This window comes from Panthera uncia, chromosome B1 (genome assembly GCF_023721935.1).
Source record: "Panthera uncia isolate 11264 chromosome B1, Puncia_PCG_1.0, whole genome shotgun sequence".
Lineage (NCBI taxonomy): Eukaryota > Metazoa > Chordata > Mammalia > Carnivora > Felidae > Panthera > Panthera uncia.
The window spans coordinates 123,504,255-123,518,672 of NC_064811.1; positions in this window are offsets into that span (position 1 = coordinate 123,504,255).

Consider the following 14,418-nt stretch of genomic DNA (forward strand, 5'->3'; position numbering starts at 1 on the left):
ATTAATAAACTTATTTTTTAGAGGAGTTTTAGATTCATATCAAAACTGGGTGGAAAGTTCAAGAAAGTTGTCATGTAACCCCTGCCCTTCTCACCCCCACAAACTCACTGTTGACATCCTGCACCATAGTGATATATTCCATTAGTTATACCTGAAGTCCATAGTTTACATTTGGGCTCCTTCTGTGTGGGTGTTATATATTCTTTGGGTTTGGACAAATGTATAATAATATGTGTCTATCGTTATAGTATCACAAAGAATACTTTCCCTGCCCTAAAAGTCCTCTGTGCTCTGCCTATTCATCCCTCTCTGCCCCTTTACTCCTGGCAACCACCCATCTTTCTACTATCTCTGTAGTTCTGCCTTTTCCAGAATATCATATAGTTGGAATCATACAGTATATTGCCTTTTCAGATTGGCTTCTTTCACTTAGCAACATGTTAAAAATGTGACATTCCTCATGTCTTTTCCTGATAACTCATTTCTTTTTAGTGTAGAATAATATTCTATTATCTGGATGTACTGCAGTTTATATACTCATTCACCTACTGATGGACATCTTGGTTGCTTCTAAGTTTTGGCAATTATGAATTAAGTTGCCACAAACATCTGTGTGCAGGTTTTTGTGTGAGCATAAGTTTTTAATTCATTTGGTTAACTACCACGGAGAACAATTTCTGCATTGCGTTTGCCAAGAAACGTTTAATTTTGTAAGAAATTTGTCTTCCAAAGTGGTTGTACCATTATGCGTTTATACCAGCAATGAACGAGAGTTCCCATTGCCCTACATTCTGACCAGCATTGGTGTTTTTAGTGTTTTGGATTTTGGTTATTTTAATAGATGTGTAATGGGACTGCATGTTTTAATTTGTAATTCTTTAATGACATAGAAAGTTGAACATTTTTTTTAATGTTTATTTTTATTTTTCAGAGAGAGACAGAGAGAGAGAGACAGAGAGAGAGGGAGGGAGAGAACAAACAAGCAGGGGGAGGGCAGAGAGAGAGAGGGAGACACAAGATCAGAAGCAGGCTCCAGGCTCTGAGCTGTCAGCACAGAGCCCATTGCAGGGCTCGAAACCAGGAACCAAGAGATCATGACCTGAGCCGAAGTTGGACACTTAACAAACTGAGCCACCCAGGTGCCCCTGAACATTTGTATATTCTTATTTGACATCTACATATCTTCTTTGGTGAAGTGTTTTGTCCATTTTTAAATTGGATTGTTCATTTTCTTATTGTTGAATTTGAACAGTTCTCTGTATATTTGAGATAACAGTCCTTTGCCTGATGTCTTTTGCAAATATTTTCTCCTAGTTTGTGTCTTGTATCCTCATTCTCTTAACATTTTTTACAGAGCAGAAGTATTAAATTTTAATCAAGTCCAACTTATCAATTATTTCTTTCATATCGTGCTTTTGTTGTATCTGAAAAACGTCTCTATACCCAAGGCTATCTAGTTTTTTTCCTATATTATTTTCTAAGAGTTCTATAGTTTTGTCTTTTACATTTAGGTCTATAATGAGTTAATATTTGTGAAGGGTGTAAGGCCTATGTTTAGATTTTTCTTTTCTTTTTCTTTTTGAATGAGAATGTCCACTCACTTCAGCAACATTTGTTGAAAAGACTATCTTTGTTTGATTGTATTGTCTTTGTTTCTTTTTCAAAGACCAGTTGATTATATTTATAGGTCTATTTCTAGGATTTCTATCTTGTTCCATTGATCGATTTGTCTATTTTTTGAACAATTCCATAGTTCAATCCAAAGCACCTTTACCTATTCCTTCTCCAGTGCTCTTCCTTTCTTTATGTAGATCCAAGTTTCTGACATTTCAATTTTTTTTCTCCTGGAAGAAATTCTTTTTAATTTAAAAAAATATTTTTTTTCATTATTGATTGATTTTTAATTAAATCCAAGTTAGTTAACATATAGTGTAATACTGGTTTCAGGAGTAGAATTTAGTGGTTCATCACTTAACATATAACACCCAGTGCTCATCCCAACAAGTGCCTTTGTTAATGCCCATCACCCATTTATCCCATTACCCCCATTCACCTCCCCTCCAGCTTTGTTCTTTGTCTTTAAATGTCTCTTATGATTTACCTCCCTCTCTGTTTTTATCTTATTTTTCTTTCCCTTCCCCTATGTTCACCTGTTTAGTTTCTTAAATTCCACCTATGAGTGAAATCATATGATATTTGTCTTTTTCTGACTGACTTATTTTGCTTAGCATAATACATTATGGTTCTATCCACGTTGTTGCAAATGGCAAGATTTCATTCTTTTTGATCACTGAGTAATATTCCATTATATATATACACCACATCTGTAAAAATTTTTTTTTAATGTTTATTTATTTTTGAGAGAGACAAAGACAGAGTGTGAGTGGGGGAGGGCAGAAAGAGGGAGACACAGAATCTGAAGCAGGCTCCAGGCTCTGAGCTGCCAGCACAGAGCCTGATATGGGGCTCGAACTCATGAATCGAGATCATGACCTGAGCCAAAGTCAGACGTTCAACAACTGAGCCACCCAGGTGCCCGTATACCACATCTTTATCCATTCATTAGTCGATGGACATTTGGGCTCTTATCAAATTTTGCTATTATTGATAGCATGCTACAGACATTGGGGTGCATGTGCCCCATCAAATCAGCATTTTGTATCCTTTGGACAAATTCCTAGTGGTGCAATTGCTGTGTTGTTGGTAGCTCTATTTTTAATTTTTTGAGGAACGTCCATACTGTTCTTCAGAGTGGCTGTGCCAGTTTGCATTTCTACCAACAGTGTGAAAGGGCTTCCCTTTCTCCACATCATCACCAACATCTGTTGCTTTCTAAGTTGTTAACTTTGGCCATTTTGACAGGTGTAAGGTGATATCTCATTGTGATTTTGATTTGTTATTTCCTTGATGAAGAATGATGTTGAGCATCTTTTCATGTGTCTGTTAGCAGTCTGGATATCTTCTTTGAAAAAGTGTCTGTTCATGTCTTTTGCCCATTTCTTCACTGGATTATTTGTTTTTTTGGGTGTTGAGTTTGGGAAGTTCTTTATAGATTTTATATAATAACCCTTTATCCAATATGTCATTTGCAAATATCTTCTCCCATTCCGTTGGTTGCCTTTAGTTTTATTAAATGTTTCCTTTACAGTGAAGAAGGTTTTTATCTTGATGAGATTCCAATAGTTCACTTTTGCTTTTGTTTCCTTTGCCTCTGGAGACATGTCTAATAAGTTGCTGTGATCTAGGTCAAAGAGGTTGTTGCCTGTTTTCTCCTCTAGGATTTTGATAGTTTCTTGTCTTACATTTAGGTCTTTCATCCATTTTGAGTTTGTTTTTGTGTATGGTGTAAGAAAGTGGCCAAGGTTCATTCTTCTGCATGTTGCTGTCCAGTTTTCCCAATACCATTTGCTGAAGAGACTGGTTTTTTTCCATTGGGTGTTCTTCCCTGCTTTGTTGAAGATTAGTTGGCCATACAGTTGTGGTCCATTTCTGGGCTCTTTATTGTGTTCCATTGATCTATGTGTCTGTTTTTGTGCCAGTACCATATTGTCTTGATGATTATAGCTTTTTAATACAGCTTGAAGTCCGGAATTGTAATGCCTCTAGTTTTGGTTTTAGTTTTCAACATTACTTTTGTTATTTAGGGTATTTTCTGGTTCCATACAAATTTTAGAATTGTTTGTTCTAGCTCTGTCGAGAATGCTGGTGTTATTTTGATAAAGATTGCATTAAATGTGTAAATTGCTTTGGGTAGTATTGACATTTTTCGATACTTGTTCTTACAATCCATGAGCATGAAGTGTTTTTCCCATTTCTTTGTGTCTTCTTCCATTTATTTCACAAGCTTTCTATAGTTTTCAGTGTATAGCTCTTTTACCTTTTTGGTTAGGTTTATTCCTAGGTATTTTATGACTTTTGGTAAATGGGATCAATTCCTTGATTTTTCTTTCTGCTGCTTCATTATTGATGTATAGAAATGCAACTGATTTCTGTATGTTGATTTCATATCCTGTGACTTTGCTGAATTCACGTATCAGTTCTAGCAGTTTTTTGGTGGAGTCTTTTGGGTTTTCCCCATAGAATATCATGTCATCTGCGAAGAGTGAAAGTTTGACTTCTTCCTTGCTGATTTGGATCCCTTTTAGTCTTTAAGTTGTTTGATTGCTGAGGCTAGGACTTCCAGTACTCTGTTGAAAAACCGTGGTGAGAGTGGACATCCCTATTGTGTTGCTGACCTTATCTTTTTAACATTTTTTGGCAAGGCAGATCTACTGGCAACAAATTCTTGCAATTTAAATGTCACAGGGTACAGAATTCTAGGTTGGTGTTTTTTTTTTTTTTCTTCTCTTAACACTGAATATTTCAATTTCTTTTTCTTGTATGATTTCTGAGAAGAAATCAGGTGCACCTCTCACCTTTGGTCCTCTATGAGGGAGGTGCTTTTTTTCTCTGACTTCCTTCAAATTTTTTTCTTGATCATTGATTTTCTGTAGTTTGAATGTGATATGCCTAGGTATACTTTTTGTTTGTTTGTTTTGTTTTGTTTTCATTTTATCCTTCTTAGTATCTCCCAACTTCCTGGAAATGTGGTTTAGTGTCAGATTCATTTGGAGAAATTCTCAATCATTACTGTCTTAAGTATTGTTTCTGTTTCTGTTCTTAGCTTCTTTTCTTCTGGTATCCCCATTTTGCACTTGTTACACATTTTATAGTTGTCCCACAGTTCTTGGATATTCAGTAGTCTTTTTTCAGCTTCTTTTCTCTTTGCTTTTCAGTTTTTGAAGTTTGTACTATCATAGCCTCAAGCTCAGAGACTCTTTCCTTAGTCCTATCCAGTCTACTAATAGGCCCACTAAAGGCATTCTTCATTTATGTTACAATGTTTTTTAACTCTAACATTTCTTTTAGGGCTTTTTTGTAGGATTTCCATCTCTCTGCTTATATTATCTGTTTGTTATTGTATGTTGTCTACTTTTCCCATTAAAGCCCTTAGCATATTTTAGTCATAGTTAAAAAAAATTAAGGGTATGAAAATCTCAACATTCCTGCCATATCTGACTCTGGCTCTGATACTTATTCAGTCTCTTAAACTGTGCTTCTTGCTTTTTAATATCACTTGTAATTTTTTGTTGTTGTTGAAAATGGATGTGATGTTCTGAGTAAAAAGAAATATGACAAATAGGCCTTTAATAATGTAGTCATAAGTTATGGGGGGAAGGAAAACATTCTATAGTCTTGTAATTAGGCCTCAGTCTTTTGGTGAGCAGGCCTCTGGAATGTGAACTTCACCAGTGTTCTTCAGTTGTTTTTCTCCTCTTAGGTGGGACAGGATGGCCAAAGGAAGCTGGAGTTGGGTATTTCCCTTCTCCCAGGTTGGTTAGGTTCTGATTAAACTCTAGCAGATTACGCTTTAGTAAAATAGTTTTGTCTGAGGGCAGGTCTTATTAAAAAAGAACAGAATGCTCTGGCATACTGCAAGATGGTTACCTTCCCCCTCTTCATAATGGAAGCACAGAGGGGATTTTTCTCTGATATTTACTGTGAGGACCTTGTAGAACTCTTAGAGATGAAACTCATAAAAGTGTGAAGGCTGCCTTGTGACTGGGTCCCTTGGAGTTTTTAACTCTCAGACTTATCCACACTGAGCCTCCAGTAACTTGTCTAAATGTTTGTGCCCCAGCACTAGTTTCTCTGGACATTTCTGCTCATGGGTTTCTGCTCTAGTAAGTTGTGATTCTCAGTATATGCCTATCTGTCGCTCAATTTTGGAGGCAACAGTTCTGTGACCTCACTTCTCTGATGGATATAAGAAGAATTGTTTAATTTCCATTTGGTTCAAGTTTTTACTTGTTGTTATGATGGAGTGGTGACTTCTAAGCTTCTTACATGTTGGACTGGAATCTGGGAATGTGCTTTATGTTTTTATTACCCAACTGTGAATCCCTACACACAATTATTAATTAATTAGTTAATTTTTAAGTAGGATTCATACCCAATGTGGAGCCCAATGCAGGGCTTGAACTCATGACACTGAGATCAAGACCTGAGCTGAGATCAAGAGTCAGACACTTAACTGACTGAGCCACCAGGTGCCCCTCCCTATACACTATTGACCAAGCTTGCTTCTCCCAATGTCCCAATTTGATATGTCTTAAGTCTGTAAAAATTTTCTGTTAAAGAATCCTGGTCATTTGACCTGTAGAGTTTTCATAACCTGGATCTTGTTGATTTTATAATATTTGTCCAATTTAACACAGTCATTTGTCTTTTATATTTCTTCAAATAAAAGCTGGATCAAGAGGCTTACTCAGACTCACATCCAAGAACTTTGGCAAATGCAGAAGTGGTTTGAATTCTTCAGCATGAAGTACATGAAGTCTGGCTTTTTCTCTATTTTTTTTTAACGTTTACTTATTTTTGAGAGACAGAGCATGAGTGAGGGAGGGGTAGAGAGAGAAGACAGAATCTGAAGCAGGTTCCAGGCTCTGAGCTGCCAGCACAGAACCTGACTTGGGGCTTGAACTCCTGAACCGGAAGATCATCACCTGAGCCAAAGTTGGACACTTAACTGACTGAGCCACCCAGGTGCTCCACAGCTTTTCCTTTATTTCTAAATCAGTTTTATTGTTATGTAATTTATATACAATAAAATTCACCAATTTTAAATGTGATATTTGATGAGTTTGATAGATATGTGTATCCAAGAAACTATAACAATGATGATACTGAGCACTTCCATCACCTCAAAAAGTTCTCTATACCTCCTGTACCCATCCTCCATCTCCTGAAAACCACTGATCTTTTTATCCTATCATTTTGCCTTTTCTATAACTTTAAATAAATGAACTCATACACTATGTAGTCTTTTGTATTTGTCTTATCTCACATTACATAATGCTTTTTACTTTTAAAAGAAGGATATCCACCACACAATTTAATTTTATTTACTTCTTAGAGAGAGAGACAGAGAGTGAGCAAGCAGGGAAGAGACAGAGAGAGAGAGGGAGGGAGAATCCCAAGTAGGCTCTGCACTGTCAGTGCAGAGCCCGATATGGGGCTCGAACTCACAAACCATGAAATCATGACCTGAGACGAGGTCAGACACTCAATGACTGAGCCACCCTGGCCATGTGTTTTAAGAAGGAAAAAATATGGATTCTGAGAAAATGATGGCAATAGCACAGCTTTTGGATATTTCTGAATTCTTACGTGAAAACAACCCAAGTAAGTAACTAGAAAGCAAAAACAAAATATTTACAACAAAATCAATAATAAGTGAATCCCAAAATACAGATACAGACAAACCACCAACAACTACAAGATCTAAATGTTATTGACATTTGTATGAAAGAAAGCAGAGAGGAGCCAGATTACACCTTAATGATCTAAGAACAGTATAACACAGAATAGTCAAACTAAACTCTGTGAGGCCAGTTTAAGAACAGTAGCTACATCCAGAAAGGGTTTTGCAATCTTAGTATATAAGCATGAAGAGCCATGGTTGGGGCTAGAGAGTTTAGAGCAGGCTGGCCCCTGGCTGTGAACTCTTGAAATTGAATTAGCAGGGCTCCTTTATAGGACAGTGCCACAAACAGGAAAAATGGAGGGAACAAAATGAAAACTGATACCACTGGGAAAAGAGGGACAAAGAAAAGAGAAGAGGCCAAAGAAAAAATGAACAAAGTGAATGAAGCCAGGAAATCTTAGAAAGCATTATGTCATATTTTTAACACTATACAAAAGCAGAAAAGGAAATTTTGTGAAAACAGAAAGCCAAATAAGCCAGGCTCCTCATAAAAGTTCAGAAGAACTGAAATTATTAATATTATGGTGAGCAATATAAATTACTGAAATCAAATCCCATTCAAAAATACTGCATTAAAAAAAATAAGAGGGGTTCCTAGGTGGCTCAGTGGGTTAGGGGTCCAACTCTTGATTTAAGCTAAGGTCATGATCTCAAGGTTCATGGGATCGAGCCCCATGACAGACTATGCACAGACAATGGAGAGCCTGCTTGGGATTCTCTCTCTCTCTCTCTCTCTCTCCCTCTCTCTCTGCCCCTCCCTTGCTCTCTCTCTGTCTCAAAATAAATAAATAAACTTAAAACAAAGAATAATCACCAGAATGACATCTCCATAGCCAATAAAGACTTGCTAGAAAGACACATTCAAAAGATAGTAAAAAATATTAAAGTACTATTTCAAAACAAACTAAACAACATTAAGAAAATGTACAAAATATGAAAAACAAGTATAATTCAATATTAGAATCCAAAAGTGAGATGACAAATTTCACAAATTAGAAAAAAGATATAAAATCATTTTAGAACTAAAAACTAACCTGGAAGGAAATAGGAATTAATTAACATAAGAAAAATTATCTTTAAATATAAATGATGAGAAAGAGGAAATACTTTTTTAAATCTAAAGGAAATAAGAAAGATTTCAGATAGTAACACATTTAAAGATAGGCAAAAAAAAAAAAAAAAAAAAATCCAATATATGGATAAGAGGAGTCCTAACAAGGAAAAGCAACATAACTAAAAGTTTATAAAACTTACCTAAAATAATAATAAAAAAAAATTTGTAACTATATATTGAAATAATGCGTACTCAAGAATATAGACTCAGAGCAACAAACCAAGACATTCTAGTGAAATTGTTATGCTTACAATAGACAACTTATAACCTTTGGTGTTCAAGAGAAGAAAGCATATGACTTTATAAAAAGTATAAAAGTATATTATTATCAGAATTTTGTCATTCTATCTTTATGCCAGAAGAAAATAAAGTAAAATATTTAATGTAGTCAGGGAAGTAATATGTGAACCATGTAATTTCTACTATCTTTATGCCAGAAGAAAATAAAGTAATATATTTAATGTAGTCAGGGAAGTAATATGTGAACCATGTAATTTCTATCCAGTGAAAGGGATCTTTAAAATTAAAAAGCACTAGCTATTATCAATAACCAATAATTCAGAGACTATTGTTGCCATGAGAACTTCTTAAGAAATCTGCTAGAAAGATGACTTAAAGCAACCATAATGACCAAAGGGACATTTACATAAAGACTAATGTAAGAAACAAATATATGAATACATATAGAACTAATTCTAAATAAACATCTCACATGTAGATGTATTATAACTATAAAGAGATAAAGAGTTAGACAGAATATAAAAATTTTTAAAATATTTCCAGTAACCATAATTAGTGGTAGTAGTATTAGTATTTTTATAAAATTCATACGTTTAGAGTAAAACAAATAATAATGGGATGTTTTAATTATAGTATTTCCTATGACTCTACAGGGTTTTCAGAATGTAAGAAAAAATATATAGCAGTATAATACAGACCAGATTAAGTAAAAACCATGTTGTATTGAATCTTAATCAAAAATATCATTAAAAACATATGAGGTATTTTTTAACTGTGTGTGTGTCCTAAATGTCTACTGAAAAGGTCTAGAAACAATCCAGCAACAAAGAGCATCAATGGGGACCCAGACTGTAGCCTTGAAATGCTATTTCCCAGTAGAAGCTTGGAGGGGTGGTGCTTCCTGAAACTTAACTGATTCTGGTCAAAAAGGAGATGAACAAAATGAGCATGTAGTATATACATGTACCAGATAGCATAGAACTATTAAAAACAGGATTATTATATATTTATAAGAGCCAGCTTAAAGAAGAGTCCACTATCCAAAGATAGAAATTTTGAATTTCAGTAAGAGTTAGAATTGCAGTGTATTAAAACTCAGTGCATATGTTTAAAAACATGATTTCATAATGACATTTTCCTTTTCTTGTCTTCATTAGCTAGGATTTACAGTATAATGTCGAAAAGGTGTGGTGAGAGGGGTCATCCTTGCCTTTTACCTGATTTTAGTGAGAGAGCTTCAAGTTGCTCACAATTAGCTCTAGGGGTTTTTTTTTGTTTTTTTTTTTTTTGTTTTTTTTTGTTTTTGCAGATTCTCCTCATCAAGTTGAGGAAGTTCTCTATTCCTAATTTGCTGAGAGTTCTTATGAATGAGTGTTCAATTTTGTCAAACGCTTTTTCTGCATCTATTGAGATGACCTTGTGATTTTTCTTCTTTATTGGTATGATGGATTTCATTAATTAATTTTCAAATATTGATTCAGGCTTGCATCCCTGGGATAAATTCTACTTGGTCATAGTATATCATTCTCTTTATATCTTATTGGATTCAATTTGCTACTATTTTGTTGAGGATTTTTGCATGTATGTTCATGAGAGACATTAGTCTATAGGGTTTTTTTCTTCTATTGTCCTTGGTTTTAGAATTAGGGTAATGCTGTACTCAGAAAATGTTAGAAAGTGTTCCTCTGTTTCACTATTTTGGAAGAGATTAGAGAGAATTGGTATAATTTCTTTCCTAAATGTATGGTAGAATTCACCAGTGAACCCATTTCGACCTGTGCTTTTTGTTTTGGAAAGTTATTAGTATATTCTGAGGATGACTAGAATTCAATTCATTTTGAAAACTGGGTAAATAAAAAGACAGAACCAAGCATTTATCCTGTCATTCCAATGGGTAATTAAATAGTATATGTGGGAGTTCACTCTTTGGTAAGTAATATATATTAAACAAATAAAATTATAAATGAAAATGAAATAGTATCATTATTAAGAATATCATCATTATGAGAACAAATACTTTAGGTAATGGCAAACTAATTTCCCAACAGATCAAAAAACAACTATGGGGAATCTGGCTGGCTCAGTGGGTTGAACATCCAACTTTTGATTTCTGCTCAGGCCATGATCCCAGGGTCGTGGGATCAAGTTCCACATCAAACTCTACACTGTGTGTGGAGCCTCCTAAGGATTCTCTCTCTTCCTCTGCTCTTCTCCCCCACTCATGAGCTATTCTCTATCTCTGTCTCTCAAATAAAAAATAACTATAATACAAGTACATAATTCAAAAATGAAAAAAGCAGGTTGCTTGAAAGCACTGCTTAGTGAACAAAAACTGACAGATTCTGGTAGGGAGACAGCGCTCAAAGGAGAAGAGCTGTAAGTACTGGATTTCCCCTTGCATGAATTTATCTGGGAGCCAGACACGTTCAGCACAATTTCTTAAAAAAATATTTTAATGCTTGTTCATTTTTGAGAGACAGAGAGAGACAGAGTGTGAGTGGCGGAGGGGTAGAGAGAGAGGGAGACACAGAATCCAAAGCAGTTTCCAGGTTCCAAGCTGTCAGCACAGAACCTGATGTGGGATTCAAACCCAAGGACTCCAAGATCATGACCTGAGCCAAAGTCGGACACCCAACTGACTGAGCCACCCAGGTGCCCTACATTTAGCACAGTTTTATTTGTAATAGCCCCAAACAAGAAAAACCCTAAAGTGTCCACCAACTGGTAAGCAGATTAACAAATCTGTTAATTTACCAGATTTACAAATCTGGTAAATCCACACAATAGAATACTACTGTATAATAATAAAGGAACAAACTACTGATCCACACAGAAGCAGAGGTAAATCTCAAAAGCATTATACAGGGGCACCTGGGTGGCTCAGTCCATTAAGCGTCCAACTCTTGATTTTTTTTGGTAGACTCTACATTCTCCCATTTGACTATTTCTGTGCCAACATATTCTATTAAGATTTGGTAACTTTATAGTAATGCATTGTGTTTAGTAAGACAAGCATCCCTTTACCATTTTATTTTTAATTTTTAGTTACTATCAGTTTTTCATAATTGCTTTTGTATATGAAATTAAAAATATAATTTTTATATTACAAAAGTACCTTATTGTAATTTATTTGGAAATGCATTAAATTTATATATTAGTTTGAGGGATAACTGACATTTGTATGATATTGTCTCTATCTAGGAATATGCTACGTATCCAAAGTTATTCAGGTCTCAATTTTGTGAATGTGTGTATGTATAAAGAAACATAGATTATATGATTTTTCTTTTATGTCCTTGGAATATTTTAAATTGTTGTCTGTGCACTTGGTCACAGAAACTATTTGCCCTTTAAAATGTAGACATTTTCAAAGTACGTTCTCTGAATATAATCAAATAAAGAAAGAAAGTAATAATAAATAGTTTTACAGGATAGTTTCCATACACTTCTCTGAAAGTATAAACTGGTTTAACAACTTTGAAAACTATTTAAAAGATTAAAGCTCAACACTGAATATACACATACGCAACAATTTGACAACTAAGTCTAAGCCCTATGGACAATGTGTACCAAAACACGAATGTACGTAGTATTACTATTTATAATAGTTCCAAACTAGAAATAGCCCAAATATCCTTCAATAGTAGACTTCATGAATAAATTTTGGTATCTCCAAACAATAAAATACTATATAGTAATGAGAAGAACAAAGAATTGTTGCAAAGAAAATCACTGATGACTTTCATAACGATAATATTAAAAAGAGGAACCAGCTAAGAAAGAGTATAGACAGTATAATATCATTTATATAAAGTTCAAAAATAGGCAAAACTAATTTAGGGAAGTCGGGATAGTGGTGCCCTTAGGGGAAATAATGAATGGGAAAGAATAAAATGGCCAATGCAGTATTGATGATGCTCTCTGTTGATCACTTTGTGAAAAGTTATTAAGCTTTATGCTTATGATTTATGAACTCTTTTATGCCTGTGTTACACTCTGGCAACAAATACACTTAAGAATGTGTTCAGGATATATTCTTGTTAATTTTACTTATTTTCTACACAAGCAAGCAAAAAGCCACTCCCAATCACATAACCAAATAAACACATACATCAATTTCAGTACACAAATAAATATTTTTCTTCAGATGGAACAGATGGTTTTTGTTGTTGTTCATCAATTATTTTTTTTACCTAATTTTTTTTTTACCAAAAGAGGTTTTGACAAATGACTCTGGAAGAATTATAATGTTGAGGAAAGATGACTATTAATGCAGAGGAAGAAAGTATCTGTTACTGCCTGCTTCTTTTGCAGCTATCAGGCTGACCCAATGCCATGTAAGCAGTATCCATAAAAGCAGAATTTCCAAAGACTTTGCATTGTTTAAGGTTTCAGACCTGGAGTTCTTCTCTAATCCATTTCAAATCTTGCTTCCCAATTTCCTGCAAATCTGAGTGGCTTCTGACACCATGATTCTTCTCACATTCAGGAATCTACACATCTCTTGCATCCCTTCTCTTTTCTGACCGTGACTATCCCCTCCTAACCATGCTGTAATGGTCATCCTGTGTAAATCCACCTCTCAACATCCTATTCTTGGCTTAGCCTCTCTCACCCTCTTCCAGTGTCCTTAGATTATTCTAGGTCCTGAAAAAGGGTTCTAGACCAAGGGTTCAGGGTTTTTTAAACATCATTTAAAAATCCAGACTTACATAGAAAAAGTTACAAAAAAGTAGTAGAAATAATTCCTCTATAGTCTTCTTTCAGATTCTCCAAATTAACATTTTGCCACTTTTGCTTTATCATTTGCTCTCATTTCCACTCTTTCTATATTGTCATTATTCAAGGTATGTTTGTTCTGTACAGTCACAACAAACACTGAATTAGCAAATACTGAGCTCCTGGGGGAAATGTAGGATTAGATTCCCACGAGCCTCTGCCCACGTTTCCCTCAACTGATCAATACAAAATCTTGTTTAATGTGTGTTTCTGTTTAAGACACTTAAAAAATTTTTTTTAAATGTTTATTTATTTTTGAAGGAGAGAGAGACAGAGAGTGAGCAGGGAGGGGCAGAGAGAGAGGGAGACACAGAATCCAAAATGGGCTCCAGGCTCTGAGCTGCCAGCAAAGAGCCTGAAGGGGGGCTTGAACTCATGAACCGCGAGATCATGACCTGAGCTGAAGTCGGAGGCTTAACTGACTGATCCACCCAGGTGCCCCAAGACACTTTTAAAAACTTATGCTATTGATTCATTAACATTGGACTAACAGACGACATCACTATAATCCATGCCTGAAGGGAGCTTATCTAAGAACATCTTTTCTCCATGAGGCACATTACAGCCTTCTTGCAGTTAGGAACACTAGACAGCACCTCAGCAGTATGTTTGGGGCCATTTTAAACAGTAAAGGGGCGTCTGGGTGGCTCAGTCGGTTAAGTGGCCGACTTCGGCTCAGGTCATGATCTTGCCGTCTGTGAGTTCAAGCCCCGCGTCGGGCTCTGTGCTGACAGCTCAGAGCCTGGAGCCTGTTTCAGATTCTGTGTCTCCCTCTCTCTGACCCTCCCCCGTTCATGCTCTGTCTCTCTCTGTCTCAAAAATAAATAAACGTTAAAAAAAAAATTAAAAAAAACAGTAAAATCACCAGCAAAAACCAAAAATGCAAAAAGCACATGGCACTAAATTAACTGTGAAAAGGACACTTATTTACAGTATGAGAGTTGAAGATGGCTGAACATCGCTTGTTTGACACCAACTG